The sequence below is a fragment of the Salvelinus alpinus genome, chromosome 7, assembly GCF_045679555.1.
Source record: "Salvelinus alpinus chromosome 7, SLU_Salpinus.1, whole genome shotgun sequence".
NCBI classification, from domain to species: domain Eukaryota; kingdom Metazoa; phylum Chordata; class Actinopteri; order Salmoniformes; family Salmonidae; genus Salvelinus; species Salvelinus alpinus.
Genome location: NC_092092.1, coordinates 67,807,019 through 67,818,111, shown reverse-complemented (window position 1 = coordinate 67,818,111; position 11,093 = coordinate 67,807,019).

Sequence of the window (11,093 nt, the reverse complement as noted above, 5' to 3'; positions counted from 1 at the left end):
GTTTAGAGTAATGTATGTCTGGAGACATATCAAGATAACGTTAAAAATCATCGCAATGTAAACTAAATATAGTAATAACATGCTTTACAAATTGTTTGATAGAGAGTTATAGATTCTTATTCATCGCGGTTCTATGAGCAGAAGTTCATGTGAGAATTGGAGACAAGAAAGAAATGTCCACTTCATTTCTGAGGGGGATATGACCTGAAATCCCACAGTGCACCCAATGACTACATCTCAGTGCAAAACACATGCTTTTGTAAGCCCCTGTTTGTTCCAAGAAATAGGCTAATATAATTTATGATTTCTTCTAATAGTAAACCACCAATGACAACCATATTGATCAACAAATCACATAACAGGCTGTGACAGCCAAATTTCCTCTGTTCCTCATTGAAGAAGATCAAGTCCGATCACACACTATAGTCAGTCAGACATGGAAAAGAACACGTCTCTGTCTCGATTAGTCCAAAAAACACTTGGTTCATCCTCCCAGTGACCCATGTCCTCAATATCTCTCCCAAGAGGCTTCAGTACAGGCCCCAGTGTAAGGAAGTAGGGGCTATTCAACTCAAGGCCCAGATGAGTTCAAGCTGATCTCCCTCTCTCCGCAAGCGTCAAAAGTAGCTGAGGTGACAGACTTGATGTGGCGTGACATTGCAGTCGAACCCCACCCCCAAACTGGTTGGAAGCCGGAGGTGTAGTGTCCACCAAAGAACAGGAGTCTTTGATGCTTGGAGTGTGAGTCAGCGTTCAATTTTCAAGACCTCAACAAATCTAAGGATAAGGAGAAAACTTGTGCCACTCAAGTCACCACTTCTTTCTAATAAGGTGTCTAGTATTGGACTAATAGTGTCTAATAGTAATGTTGCTTTCACTTGAGTGCATATACAATATCTACACATATCTGTGTAACTACTTGAAGGCTTTCTGTCTGAAGCCGGATTGTGGAGTGCTTTCTTCATGTGATCCATAACACTTGTTCTAGGTATGATCTCCATTTCCTGGCATGTTGTTAAACATAGTCATAGTAACACTAAATTTAGTTAAGAAAACGACAGTAACACAGAGGCAGCAGGATAGGGAGCTGAATGAAATCTCCAAAGGGTTCAGCTAAGTGTCCATAAACAATATGATATGTTATTCTTGGGCTACAATCAATCATAATTACATGCTAATGACCAATCTATTCTCTTCCACTCACAGCCTCCCGCGACCTTCCTCCCGACGTTTCTTCTCTCTGCTCATGATTTCCAACAGACATAACAAAGCCTTCAATGTGACGACATATTACATTTAATGGGATGAATATGGCTGCATTTACACAGGCTTCCCAATTCAGATATTTTTTCACTAATTGGTCCTTTTGACCAATCACATGAGATCTTATCACACCAGATCTTTTTCAGAGCTGATCTGATTGGTCAAAAGACCAATTAGTAAAAATATATATATCATCGGACCAAGAGCAATATCACACTTGACTAACTGACAGACAGTGATGCAACAAACAGAAATATACCCAGTCACTCTGTAGATCAATTAGGGTTGTGGGTATGGGGGGGGGGGGGGGTATAAAGCTACAGAGAGGTATCACAAAACAGAATGCTTTTTAATTATGTTAAGCTGAGAACCACATAATTAACATTTTCACAAATATTGCATCATGGTAAATTACCTGAGTGAGGATCTTGAAAGTCTTCTGATTATGTCAGGCTGTAATTGTATATACAGTACTCCCCATCCGATTGTCCATTTTCTTTTGTATCAGAATTAATTTATCAATGTTCTTTTACAGCATCAAGGTTCACATGAAACTACAAGTAAATGATAAAATGATAATGTTATGATTTGCCTTTTCGAAACATACCTATTGGATAGCCAAATTAACAGTGTCAAACTGTATTAGTTGTAGTGACCTAGTTTCAATTGTTTTAATCAACCTTTTTCCCATATCTGCCAAAACTTTAGGGATTTCTCTATACATATAATACAAATTGATTAGCTTCTGACAGTGGCAAGAATAATAATGGTGCAAGTAATTCAATTAAATATTTCCTATATTTTTCACATGAAACTGTGACCCCAATAATTGTCTAGTACTTCAACATGTTTTTTTATTCAATTACCTGTAGGTTAGGGAAAAGGAATGCATAACATTTGACTTTTTCCCTATAGCAAATCCCATTCTCATGTCATAGAGCCAGAAATGATTAAGTATGAACAATATTTTTTTAATGGGCCTGTCTTTTTACCATAAAAGACCTTCAATTACATGGTTGCATGGATTCTTTGTGGTAGATGTCACTTTCATTGGGTTTTCTTTCAGGCAGGAGGCTGTAGGAGGGAACCAGGCGTGATTGTGATCATTTTTGTCGCTGACTGCTGCTCGTCAAAGGAAAACAGACAAGGGTTTTGATGAACTATGTCAAAGCATCAAACTTGTTCCACTGAAAGTTGTAACATGCTATTACCATAACTGCATATTCAGGATACTGAGTTATTTCTTGCACGTCATTGTTTACATACTTCTACTTCTAGCACCCTTAAACATGTGGAATAAAGACTTAGGTTGACGGAACACATACTGACACAGCACCCCTAAACATGTGGAATAAAGACTTAGGTTGACGGAACACATACTGACACAGCACCCCTAAACATATGGAATAAAGACTTACGTTGACGGAACACATACTGACACAGCACCCCTAAACATATGGAATAAAGACTTACGTTGACGGAACACATACTGACACAGCAATGTACACAAGCTGTGTCAATATTTGAATCTGTATTGTCCCCTAGCTGGATTAATAATCATCATGCTCTGACATTAATATTTAAGACCAGACATTGCATAGGGTCTCATTCTTCTATATTAAGACATGCACAACCTGGAATTACCCTCTGTAATCATTTCCAATTATGTCTCCACTCATTGTTAGCTTCCCCTTGGTTGTTACATACGAAGGATGGGCTTTTTATCGGAAGTTGAAAAAGGAATGTGTCGTGTACATTAGGAACCATTTCAAGACACTTCAAACTGCCTCTTTATCTGTGGCCCACAGAGACCCCAGTGCCTGACAGCAATCTTGATCTGTGTCCCAGCAGAGGCAAGGCTCTGGGAATGGGTTTATGAATACAATCTGCATAATTACCCTCCGATCCTGTGTTTGGAAAGCCTGTGGGTCCGCACTCACTTCTTACTCTTATGAATTTAGAGGACCGTCTGGTGAGAAACTGAATTTAGAGGACTGTCTGGTGAAAAATGACATGTATAGGTAAAGAGGAGACATGGTAGAGGCCACATGAATAAAGTATAATCCTCAAGTCTCCGTTTTGGCTGATGTTTGCTGTTTCATGGCACAAGGAAGAATAAAAATGTTTCCCTTCTACTTGGCAAGGATCTTGTAACATCACTGGTTTGGGAAGCAATTATTTAAAACATGACATTTTCTGGAGCAGCAAGGCAAGGAGGCGTGTGTTGCAAAGTCCTTAGCAAATATCACACTGTGGGAACATAAATGGCTTTAGTTGACAAAAAAACACCAGTCCCTTTTCCATTTGTAAATATTGCTGATCTCCCTGACTGTGCTCTGAGAGCAGGTTTAGTGAAAAAATATATTTGTATTGTTGTGTTTTCTAAAAGAGGTATTGTCACTGGGTGAGTCGATTTAATGCAGTTTCCATTAGGCAGGCTCACTAACAAGCAGCAGCATGCAGGAAGGGAAAGACAAACAGACAAAAGGAAACAAACTGAAATTGGCATGGGACCAGCTGGTTAGACCCATTGTTGCAACCCCTATTACTAGTCTGTTCAACCTCTCTTTCGTATTGTCTGAGATTCCTAAAGATTGGAAAGCGGTCGCGGTCATCCCCCTCTTCAAAGGGGGAGACACTCTAGACCTAAACTGTTACAGACCTATATCCATCCTGCCCTGCCTTTCTTCGAAAGCTGTCTTCGAAAGCCAAGTGAACAAACAGATACCCGACAATTTTGAATCCCGCTGTACCTTCTCCGCTATGCAATCTGGTTTCCGAACTGGTCACGGGTGCACCTCAGCCATACTCAAGGTCCTAAACGATATCATAACCGCCATCGATAAAAGACAGTACTGTGCAGCCATCTGCATCAACCTGGCCAAGGCTTTCAACTCTGTCAATCACCGCATTCTTATCGGCAGACTCAACAGCCTTGGTTTCTCTAATGACTGCCTCGCCTGGTTCACTAACTACTTCTCAGATAGAGTTCAGTGTGTCAAATCAGAAGGCCTGTTGTCCGGACCTCTGGCAGTCTCTATGGGGGTGCCACAGGGTTCAATTCTCAGGCCGACTCTTTTCTATGTATATATCAATGATGTCGCTCTTGCAGAGGGTGATTCTTTGATCCACCTCTATGCAGACAACACCATTCTGTATACATCTGGCCCCTCTTTGGACACTATGTTACAAACCTCCAAACGAGCTTCAACGCCATACAACACTCCTTCTGTGGCCTCCAACTGCTCTTAAATGCTAGTTAAACGAAATGCATGCTCTTCAACCGATCACTGCCCTCACCCGCCCGCCCAACTAGCATCACTACTCTGGACGGTTCTGACTTAGAATATGTGGACAACTATAAATACCTAGGTATCTGGCTAGACAGTAAACTCTCCTTCCAGACCCACATTAAGCATCTCCAATCTAGAATCAGCTTCCTATTTCGTAACAAAGCCTCCTTCAGTCATGCTGCAAAACATACCTTCGTAAAACTGACTATCCTACCGATCCTTGACTTCGACGATGTCATTTACAAAATAGCCTCCAACACTCTACTCAGAAAATTAGATGCAGTGCCATCTGTTTTTTCACCAAAGCCCCATATACTACCCACCACTGTGACCTGTATGCTCTCGTTGGCTGGTCCTCGCTACATATTAGTTGCCAAACCCACTGGCTCCAGGTCATCTATACGTCTTTGCTAGGTAAAGCTCCACCTTATCTCAGCTCACTTGTCACCTTAGCAACACCCACCCATAGCACATGCTCCAGCAGGTATATTTCACTGGTCATCCCCAAAGCCAACACCTCCTTTGGCTGCCTTTCCTTCCAATTCTCTGCTGCCAATGACTGGAATGAACTGCAAAAATCACTGAAATTGGAGACTTATATCTCCCTCACTAACTTTAACATCCTCATCTGCACATATATCACTCCAGTGTAAATTGCTAAATTGTAATTACTTCACCACTACTGGCCTATTTATCGCCTTACCTCCTTACTTAATTTGCACACACTGTATACAGATTTTTTTCTGTTGTATTATTGACTGTACGTTTGTTTATCCCATGTGTAACTCTGTGTTGTTGTTTTTGTCGCCCTGCTTTCTTTGCTCTATCTTGACCAGGTCTCAGTTGTAAATGAGAACTTGTTCTCAACTGGCCTACCTGGTTAAATAAAGGTGAAATAAAAAACACGCAGCCAGAGGGACTCCAGATTGACTGAAGAGTTGGCAGATAGTATAACAGATCAAATGGAGGGTAAACCAACAAGCAGATGCCTTCAGACGTGTCTACATTATCAGACTAAATAAGGAGGGATTTAACAGTGACAAGAGTGATGGAATAGGGGAAGGCCCTGCAGCATTCTGAGGGCCTGATAACAGTAGCAAAGTAACAGATAAATGAACATCAGCCGCCTGGGACTGTGATCACATTTCAGCATGCAGTGAGCACCAATCACTATCCCTGCTACTACCCTAATCAACATCCTCTACCTAACCTACCTACCACAGGCTATAACAGCACTATCCCCTGAGGGAGAGCGAGAGAGAGAAAGAGTGAAAGACCCCCATACCAGCCGTTCTTGAAGCACCACTACACGTTGGGTAATTACCTTCTAAAGTTTAAATGACTCTCTGGCGTCAGTGTTTTCATTTTATCTTTATCTCTTTTGATGGGTTTACAGAGGAATGTTTGATGTGGGATGCCAAAGAGCAAAGGATCCTGGGTTCTAAACAGAGCGTTTTCTGTTGGAACAGCACAAATCAGACCTCTGTGGTTACCGAAAGGGAGAAACGCCATGCCCTAATGGACTGAGTCACTCCCGTGCTTTCCCCCTGATTAAACTAACGACCCATTTGAACCAGCTTAAGAGGCACTTTACTCCGTTTCCACTCTCCAGGCAGGAAATGCCATATTTAATACAGAAATATGTGTATGTGACCAATAGATTTTGATTTGATTTGATGTGTGGTGAGGCGCAGGAGGACAGACAGAGAGCGTCGCTGATAGAGCCGTGCCCAGTCCCCAGCAGAGTGGCTCTGTGTGACAGCAGAGTGACAGGAACCACTGTCCTTCTGCTGGTCCTACACTACATTGCACACACTGCATAGATATGCAGCACGAAACGTTCTCACAGCCTCAGGCCACGGAGAGGGACTTCTATTTTATGCTGTGACTGTTCATCTGTCATTCCTTTCTCATGGTTTGCTAGACCTGCTTCTTTCATTGTCTAATTTACAGCGAGGCAGAATTTGCACTCAAAAGTCGACTAAGCCCACATAAAAATATTAAATGTAGGTAAGAGTATGAACTGTAAATCAAAGCTATCAGTGATGTCCGGTGTCCAAATTTGAATTGATGTCTCTGAGTCCAGTAATAGTCATTAATATATCTACATTAGATACACCAGCCTGCTCTTGTGAGGAAAAAAAATACTAATTTATTTAAAAGAGTTGCCATGGGGAACGGCATTCATGATTAATGTGGGGGTTGATTATGCAACCAATTGACTATAATTCACACCCAGTGAAACCTGGGCCAGCCGCCTGCCAGAGGGGGGGATGTTATTAATAATAGAGGAATCCTGCACTGCAATCCCCCTGTACCTCAAACTGAAATAAAGAGCCCAAATAAAAGGCAAACTTCAGGGGTGAAAAGGGTTCAGTATTCCTCTGGCAGCTCCTCACAATCAAACTGCAAAGCAATCCTGCTGGTGTTGCTGCTGTTACAGCAGTGTTGTCAGTGTCCTATGCCAGCTGCCTGCCGCCACACAATTGTACTGTTAAATGTTGAACATGGACATAACGGAGGACTCCATTCCCTGTAAATGTTATCAGATTGTAGCCTGAGGACAATCACGAGGGACATGCATTGTTGCTGTTACATTAAGGCGTGCTAGGGCAGCTTGAGGTCCATTAAATAATATTAGAGTCAGACAACATTCATGCAGGCTAGTGTCTTCACGGAAGCCCTTGCACACAAGATTGATATGAATACAATAATAACAAGATGTTACATGTAAACAGAATCCATGTCTACATGACCAGCCTTACTTTATTCACTATGCTTCAAAACACAGAATAACACGGTGTCATTGTACCACACCCAGTGTCCTGTGGGTGATGCCCTGTCAAAATGGAATTCAACACTACTGTATATGCTGTGTGAATCGACAAGCAGCTAAGAAGAACTCCAGCTAAGAAGCAAAAAGTCTAATACCCTACACTTTAGGGCTGGGGTCAATTCCAATTGAAGGCAGTTAATTCAGGAAGTCATCTAAATAACAATTCAAAATGTGAAAAAAATTATATTATTTTCAATGACTTGTCAATAAACTGAGAAAGTGAAGCTGTTTATTTCATAAGTTTGTCTTTTTTTCTCATTCTAAATTAAAATAACTTCCTGAATTGATCGCAGCCCTGCTACTCTTTCTCACATAACAGGATTCTATGCAGCTTCACAGCTATAGGAGGAAATGTAGGAAGTGAAGACGCAAGAATGTTGTTATCAGTTAGAATTCCCAACAACACATTGTGGATCCAGGTAGTGCCTCAAGAAGACCACTTGCATAATCATGTGTCATGTTCATTCACAATTCATGACATCTTCATGACATCAACAGGAAACCAAGGTTTTGAAACATCTCAATGGCTTGTAAATGAAATGTACCACTTGAAGGCTGAAGGACAACTGTTTAATTTCCTTGCAGAATGCCAAGAAGAATCTGAAGCGAGAACATTCGTCTACATGCGACTGACAACTAGATTTCCCCAAGACACACATACATACCCCCTTAATAATATTAATGTGCAACTTGTTTGTTGTGGACTCTTAATTACGGAGACAGAGAAAATAATATCATCAGAATGGAATGAGCTGTCTTTAACTCATGTATAGTTATTAATAATAGATGGGATTTTGAGAGACAACATTAGCAAGCTTGATTTATCAGGAGACTGTTTCCTGTGTGAAGCATAAGAAGCTGTCTTAGTGTGGCAAACCACAGTCAGTGATGATGCACAAATACTACACAGAGCCCTAGGGGCAGGACAGACACACTAACCAGATACACAACCTTATCCGCTTAGTGCCCACATTGTATTACATATTAAAGTCTATGGTTTACATTGTAGTTGTGTGCTTAAAATGATGTGTGCATTAGGTCCGGCCGGGACGATGCCAGTATCGCAGTTTTCTTTCCATGCCGAAAATAAAAACAGGAAGCAGACCAAACTCTGTATGTCAAATATTGTCAAATACATGTAACTCTGGATGACAACATAATGACGTTTGTCTCCAACATTAGGGCTGTTTTCCTAAAGGAGTTAAATCCGCTTCGTGTTTTGTTTCCTTGCGTAACTATAGACTAATGAAGAAAGTTAAGCAAAGTTGCTATTCCTCAAAAAGGTTATTGGAAATGTTCTTGTACTATTTCTTATGTTTCTCCTTAAGCAAAAGTGAAGAAGAAATTAGATGACTGAAAATAAGGTTTTTGGATTGGTTCTTAATTCCAAGATGGCTAAACCCTCGTCTCCAAGATGGCTAAACCCTCGTCTCCAAGATGGCTAAACCCTCGTCTCCAAGATGGCTAAACCCTCGTCTCCAAGATGGCTAAACCCTCGTCTCCAAGATGGCTAAACCCTCGTCTCCAAGATGGCTAAACCCTCGTCTCCAAGATGGCTAAACCCTCGTCTCCAAGATGGCTAAACCCTCGTCTCCAAGATAGATAAACCCTCGTCTTAAACTCAGGGGAGTGAAAGAATACGCTCATGAAAGCAATTGAACATGTTTAATTCACTCACAAACTTAATCTGAAAGTTTCACAATGTATTATTTTAAACCCAATAACATGTTTTAGAAGAGTAATCTCAGTAAGAAATATGCTAACATGATTGCCATTGCTAGCTAGATAGCTAAATCGGTTGCCTAGCCATTTGAATATCAGTCTCTGGAGATCAGGTCCATAACACCTAGGATTATCAGTCTCTGGAGATCAGGTCCATAACACCTAGGAATATCAGTCTGATCAGGTCCATGGGTGAAAATGTGTGTGTTTGTATTTACATCAATTAACAGTTCACTTTATCATCCAAGTGATAATGGATGATGGTAACTTGGTGTTTATACACATCACCACACAATATCAAAACACACACACTCACACAATATCCACGCACACACAATATCAAAACACACACTCACACTATCAAAACACACACTCACACAATATCATAACACACACACTCACACAATATCCAAAACACACACAATATCCACACACACACACAATATCTACACACTGACTCACACAATATGCAAACACACACTCACACAATATCCAAACACACACTCACACAATATCCAAAACACACACTCACACAATATCAAAACACACACACTCACACAATATCCAAAACACACACAATATCCACACACACACACAATATCTACACACACACTCACACAATATCCAAACACACACTCACACAATATCCAAAACACACACTCACACAATATCGGAACATCACGGCCATGAAATCACACCGGTGCTTATCAGAGGTTAAATACAGAAAATATATAATTAGCACCATCAGACAATAACATCCTGCATCATCATTCACCTCAAGGATGAAACATTTTCAAGACTAAAGCACCAAGGATGTTATATCACATTCACATGATGGTGTTGTTCAATGTGTCTCCACTGGGAATGGTAATATATGATTGACCTGAGACCTGTGAAAGCTCTGCGCCTTTTCTTTGGGTTCATTTATTATCTATTCATTTATTTCCAATTGAAATGTAACAACAAATTGTTTTATTCTGAATATATAGTCTCCTTTTCCGAAGGGAAATCACTGGGTGAGAATTCAATCCCAAAAAGCACAATTAGATTCTGTGCACGTGTTAATAATCCACCTCAGAGGAAAATAATAAACATTCTAGAGGTTAGAGTTTATTTCATCGCATCTCTTCTTGGTCACTATTTTGATAAGAGGGCTGTCACCTTTTCCGGGTTTATCTGTCAAGTGTATTTTTTTCCTGCAAATACAGTATTGATTTTAGATTCATTCTAAAAGGGTTGCACGGAAAATACATTTACTGGAACTATTGTGAGCACTGACGGTATTGAATTAGGAATATTCTGATGCAGTGGTTTTTATTCCAAGAAAACGGTAACCCAATATTGTTTGTACTATATTCATCTTTCATATCATCATAGGAACAGCTTTGCCTGAATGATCCAAACGTAGCATACATACAAGTGATGGTTGCTGTGGGAGTAGAGTCAACCAGGTTGCTTCTAGAGCACAGAGAAAATAATATAGCAATGCAAAGACATAGAGTGGGTCGGACAGTGGGTCGGACAGTGGGTCGGACAGTGGGTCACACAGTGGGTCACACAGTGACAGTAATACTGGATTTCGTTAGCTAATCTGTCAACTTGTCACTTATTTGAGGGGATTTCGGGTTTAATAGTGGAAAAGGTCATTTACTTTGACAACTTCAGTCAGGATGTGTGAATCAATATTCTTTTTTGAGACAACGCAAACTCAAGCTATTTTTTGTTTAACACCATTTTGTAGCTTAAAATGTACTGCCAGGCTCAGAATAGAAACCAGTTGAAGAACAATAGGCTCCCTCCATGGCCCTGGTCTCCTATCACATGACACAGTACTAACGTCTCCCTCCATAGGCCCTGGTCTCCTATCACATGACACAGTACTAACGTCTCCCTCCAAAGGCCCTGGTCTCCTATCACATGACACAGTACTAGCTTCTCCCTCCAAAGGCCCTGGTCTCCTATCACATGACACAGTACTA